We start from the raw sequence: 6337 nt of genomic DNA on the forward strand, positions 1-6337 counted from the left end.
AAAGTAAAATTCAAATTTGAAACACAATAAAAATAATAAAAAGTTTCTCAATTTCAAATTTCCTTTAAACAAAAGAAATTTAACCACTCAAAACTTCTTGAGTCCGCCGTATACCTCAAATCACTTGGTCATGTAAACAGACCCGCCGCGGAAAAATATACTTGACCCATATAAGAATGGTGTGTCAATTCCTTAGGTATGTTCAAACAAAATAAATAGAGAATAGTTATGCTATATATTACAATATAAATACAAATTAATAGTTATTACCTACTGTACTAACATTAACATGAAGTTAATCAGTAAGAAGTAATGAATTTCATTGCTGCATTGTCGAATAAGGTGCAAATTGGTTAAGTGAACAAAATTTCCTAATAATGAATTCTCAAATTCAACATTTGTGGTAAACCACACTGTTTAAATTTGGAAAGGCTAACGATGCCATGGCGACTTTTGCTGCACATGCCTGTGCCAATCACCGAGGCTTAGCCTGGCATGTTGCTAATAATCTTGATTACTCTAAGTGCATAAAGTGCTGAAATTGCCCTTTTGTAGAAATTTCCCTGATTTTATCAAAATTTCGTTATCTCTATCCTGATTCAAACCAAATGTACGTCGATTTCCCTAAAATTTTACTTACTATAAATATATCTATGAAAAACGGGAAAATTTTGCGAGAAAAACGCAAAAAAAATTCGTCTTGTTGTTCCTTTGTAAAATTATTGGTCGTGAAGATTCTGAAGTGCATAAATGCGACGTTTTACGGAAAAAAATTATCTATATAGAACAAAATATCCCTAACATTGTTTACATGAACTTCTATCGTAAAAATCAAATTCTGATGGCTATATGTGTAACTAAACTGATCCCCTAAAATTGTAATGGACGACCGCCCCTGGCCGTTGTAATCTCCATGCTAAGTGTTTTCTGACTTCCAGCGTGTTCAAAGTACTCGGGAGAGCGCTTGAGTGCAGAAAAGGAATTTGCTGATACCAGACATTCTAAATTGTGCAAGGTTGCATTTGTGGTCGCTGGACGTAACTGAAAATTTCTCTATGGCGACAACGAGAGCTCTGGCAAGTTCGCTGCCGTGCTCGGCGACTTCGGGGAAGTTCGGGTTCCGTTCGGGAGGTGGAGGGGAAAATTCGCTGCTTCGGGCAGCGGGCATAGGAACGGAGAAAGAAAATGCAAGGCGATGGTTCGCTGATACATTGAATGACGCGTAACTGTTTACAAAACTTTAAATTACTACGAACAAAGTCTAGTAAGCGCTGCGGGAGTTCGAAATAAAGTCAAGGTCTTTGAAATGACGTAATAAATTGGATGGAAAGCAAAAAAAACTTCGTTGCGCTTACGACAGCGTGTTACTGGAACACTTCCGTGCTGGTAAAATAACAACAGTTGGGAAGCTGTTAGCAAACTAAATGACTAATAAACCTTGCATAAGGTACAATCAAACATAAAAAATGAATTAAACTTAAAATTTAAATCGTAATTAATATAAAATTCTAGGCGAATGTGCAGTCGTAGAAAATATGGTCTGTAAACGATACAACAGGTTCGGGAACCTGAAAATTTGGCTTACTTTCTGCTTTTAAAGTAACACTGGAAACTTTCTCGACTTTTACTGGTGACTGATTCGCAAATAACTCTTTAACTTTTACAACTGGCTGAACACAGTGTGAAATAGGCAATTCACTTTCCATTTTGCGACTGTTTTGAACAAAATTAGGATCCTTGCTTACGGCAAATTTCTGAACTTTATCTTTAATGGATAAAATATTCTTCGGCAAATCTATACTGTCGTCTTTAGTGACTAAACTATTTCTGGATACGTCTTGAACTTCTAGTTGTACCCTAGGTTGAATAATAATGGACTGAGGAAGGGGCGGGGGAATTGGCGGGTGACTCGTTTTTAATGGTACCACTTCAACAATCGGTACAACATCGTCGTAAACCTGATCAATGGGCGGTGAATCATTCTTAAGTTTGCTTAACTGTAACTCGTTGGTACACTCATGGTCATAAGTAATAGATTTCTTGCGTTGACATTGAAAATAACAGATTATGAAAATTATAAAAATACTAATAATAAATGTTGTTAATAATAAAATTGTAATTATATTATAAGGATAGTCAAAGGACTAATACGTACTTTAAGCCTGCCTAGTCTAAGTAGTAGATAGTTTAACTCAACTTTTAATTATTTCTGACTCTAGGCTCAAGTTATCTGCGTACTTTATTTATTTAATATATATTTCTTTATTCACTAAATTTATTAGCACTGTTTAACTTATCTTATTTTAAATTTTACTGCAAACTTATCTTATGTTATTTTCAGGTGTTAACTTTACGTTTAAATTCTTTGAAATCAATCGAACCGTACTAAGGTACAAGGTAAAGGAAAAATTGAGTCTGATTTACTCCTGACTACCTGAAATAAAATAATAACTATTATTTATGCGATCTTTAAATGCATAAAATACTAACATCACTAAAACTTGAAGAATCTTTTAATTCTCTCTACTCATTCTAAAATATGCTTAGCATATTATTGTGGCAAAGCTTTAAACTAAAACCGTTGTGGTTTAATCATAATCATTCTGCGATGGCAGAATGGATTTCCAGGATTATCGGTTGCAATCCAATATCCGAAGGAAAATACTTGTTAGTGGAGCGCAATAAAAATCTTGACGTCGACGTCTACATATTCATAAAATATAAATATTCTCATAACTGGCGCTTAAAAATAAACTTTGCTAATATAATCATATACCTTCTTCTGAAGAGTAACTATAAAATTCTAGTGATGTATTCGCTGAGCTAGTATTGTTACATACTGCAAAAAACTTTTGTGCCTAAAGCACATTATTAAATAATAAGTCTGCTTTTAATTGTTAATATTATTAGTGCTATTTTATTATAAATTATTATTATATCTCATGAGTGGATTTAAAATATTAGACCTGTTTCACTTTAATAAATACCGTAACTTGGAGCAAACTTGCAATATTTATATTTAAGATTTTAAAACAATCTACCTTTTACAATTTTTACCATTCGAAGCTACAACGTGCTAAGGATAAATATTCAACTGTCAAACAAAACATTGTTTCGGACAGGAGAAAAAAAAAAAATATAAATATATACTAACAAAAAAAATCTCGTTAATATGTGAGAAACGTCCACGCCGTGTAATGCTCTCATAATTCTCTTCTAGTTATTCAAAATAAGTTGGCTGTGCCTAACTTTGCTTAAAGCATATAAGTATATGTATATCTGTGTACGGATTCATTCTCGTCACTACTGCTTACCTGTGAACGGACATCTCTCGTCACTGCAGCCTAATTATACATCTATTACTTCTCAACTAGAACTTTTAATTATTCAGGCGGTTTATACCCTAAATCACGGTACGAACATTGTACATGCGTGTCGAGGAATATAATTGGCGTTTTGTTTCTTTTCATATTAACATGAATTAAAATTTTCAGGCAACGTATGCGTAAGTTAAGGTAACGTAAGGCAAGTGACTATCTCGTATAAACTTGACTATCTCCTTAATCTAAGCTCCCTTCATGAGGTGCTAGGAGACTTCAGTCATTAAGAATATAAATGAGTGGTCCTCGGGGCCTTATTCGTTCCCAAAACTATATATATATAAAAATGTAATATCCTCGTTGCAAAAGTCTTAGCAGTCATAGTTCAAGCATTCTAAATCCTTTACAAGTTACGGTCAGTTTTAAACAAATTTAAATTAAACTTTTAAGAAATTTCAATTAATTATAATAACAAAAACATTGACTCAAACAAGCATACTCTGTGCCATAACTCGTTAAAATGCACCATAGTGCCGATTGACTCTGACTCGGTGGCACTAATTTATTTTCCTCATTCATAAATAACTTTAAAATCCACTTTTAATCCACATTATTAATTAATTAAAATGTTAAAGGTAAAATCGTTTACTGTTCACTGTAGCTTACTGCATCCTCATAACCAACGTTGTAATAATTTTCGTATTCAAGATTATGTAAAAAAAATTCTAAAATCACTGTCAATGCAAGAAATCATCAAATCTAAATGCCTTTTCCTTATTCCTTAATTAAAATTCTGGATGGTAAAAATTTCCCAAGTGGGAATTTGTCGTAGCCATGGTACCGGGTTCGTGAGTGAACCACAGAGCTACCAGGAGCAGATTGATAGGGAATCGTCCACGGACGTCCCTGGGCCGGCCACATTTTTTATGAAATGGGCCTCCCTAAAATCCGACATCGAACCTTCCGCCACGCGGAATGCCGGACGCTCCTGATACCAAAGCGCCAGCCCGACGCGGGTAACCACGACGGAGCTAAGGCGCAGGTCCTCCGCATTCTTACATTTCGCTGATTACCGACCCAGACTCGAGGTCGATAAATTTCATCGCATTCATCCTCATGTTAGACTAAACATCTATCATGGCATATATAAATTCTTCTCCCCCCATTAATTTTAAAACCTTTAAGCCCTATGTATTTTCAAAAATAATTTTGGCAAGGACATACCAAAAAAAACTAAACTAATGAGCAAAATTTTGGGGTGGGATTTGACCATGTGTCAATATTTGGGGTGGGGTTTAAATCCTAAACTGGTTACAAACTCTTTTCTCATCGCATTTCCGAAAAAATGCATGAGAAGCCCTAGCAAATCCACCACGTGTCATTCTATAGAATGAAGGGATCTGAACCAGTTAATTGATGGGGTGATGTAAACTACTCATCATTCATCCTCTTGATGAGACCACTCGTCATTGACATGACGAGTTATTGCTTGGCATGCGAAAGGTACAAATTACACAAAGGAATTAAACTACTGAAAAGACAATGGCAACTCGTTGGATTTTGTGAACCGTTGAACCTGTATCATGGCTGGGTGTAGGATAATTACCTGTCTAACTGAAGTCTCTGAGCTGAATGAAAATAGCGAAGTCCTCTGTAAGCTTCTAACTTGTTGACCAAAGCGTGCTTCCACTATCGACCTCCTGTCTTGCTGACCTCCTCTCTCTACCAAATCAATTCCCAAAGTCCAGCCACTTCCCAGCTTGTCTCACCTCTATATTCCCTGGCCATCGAGCTCTTCCTCGATGCCGAATCGTGTTTATTATAATTGCTACCATGCAAACCGCTGACACCATAACCAGAAGTGTTACCTGTTCCTGAATGCTCAGGAGGTTTGCATGGCACAACACAATGCATTGTAAACATGCCTAAGAGGCTTGAGACAGCTGAGAAAAACAAGTGAATGCCCTGGTCAACATGAAGCGTTCAGAGAGACTTAATAAAATAAACATACAATCTTAGGGATTGATACGCATGTAAGGCTGATACATGGTCATCGCAGGAAGACAAGAACTTCAAACTGAAGCAGTGGTTTTTGAGAAGCAGATATTTTTGTTGAAAATATGTTTTGCTTGCCACTCTGAAAAAAGTCTTTCAGATATCCAAGAAATAACAACACACACATGAGGCCTGAAATCCCCATGCCTATTATAAAAGCCTAATCCAGGCACAGCCTGCATACGTGGTGCATTCCAGCATTACTTGCGAGACATTTCACACAAAAATAAGATTATAGACATGCAATTGGATTAAAATTTTCATAATGAACTGATTTCATACAATTAAGAATTATTTTGTGATGTGTCTTAACAAATGAAAAGAGTTGAGTATGATGACATAGCCTGAATGCATGAAAAGCATTATCAAAAATGTGGTATATGTGTTGCTTCAATAATGTAGCAAAATGCGACTTCATTTGTTTGTGAAGCATATAGGATACACAGATCTAATAATTTTTGTTTGTGAAATATGGATATTATATGCATTCACAAACATTTAAACTTTAATGCAATTGAAAACACTAATATTTTTTGGATTAATTCATTTCGTTATTTACATGGAGTAGGACCACTTTTCATGAAATGTCCCACATGCACTTCCAAGGTATGGTATGTGGAGAGAGTATATATTTTTTAATGCATTTTAAAAAGGTCACCCCATTACACTGCTACTGTAGTACTTTAGATTTTTTCATAGTAATGAACGGCTTTTCTTACATATTAAAAAGTTTCACGTAAAACTGTGATGAAGTTGTGGAGTACAAGGAAGGGGACAAGAAAATAATAAGCACATATCCCTCCAAAATAAAGTAGCACACATGCACCAATGCACATCACTTATTGTTCACTTGCATAAGCAATTGCAAAATAGGAGTTGCAGATTAACATGGAATTCAGAAACCATAAATTTTATAATTGATACCTTTATTTTTTTAAAAAAAGCCTGTAATGCACATTAGT

The sequence above is a fragment of the Lepisma saccharinum genome, chromosome 20, assembly GCF_977018435.1.
Source record: "Lepisma saccharinum chromosome 20, izLepSacc3.1, whole genome shotgun sequence".
NCBI lineage: Eukaryota > Metazoa > Arthropoda > Insecta > Zygentoma > Lepismatidae > Lepisma > Lepisma saccharinum.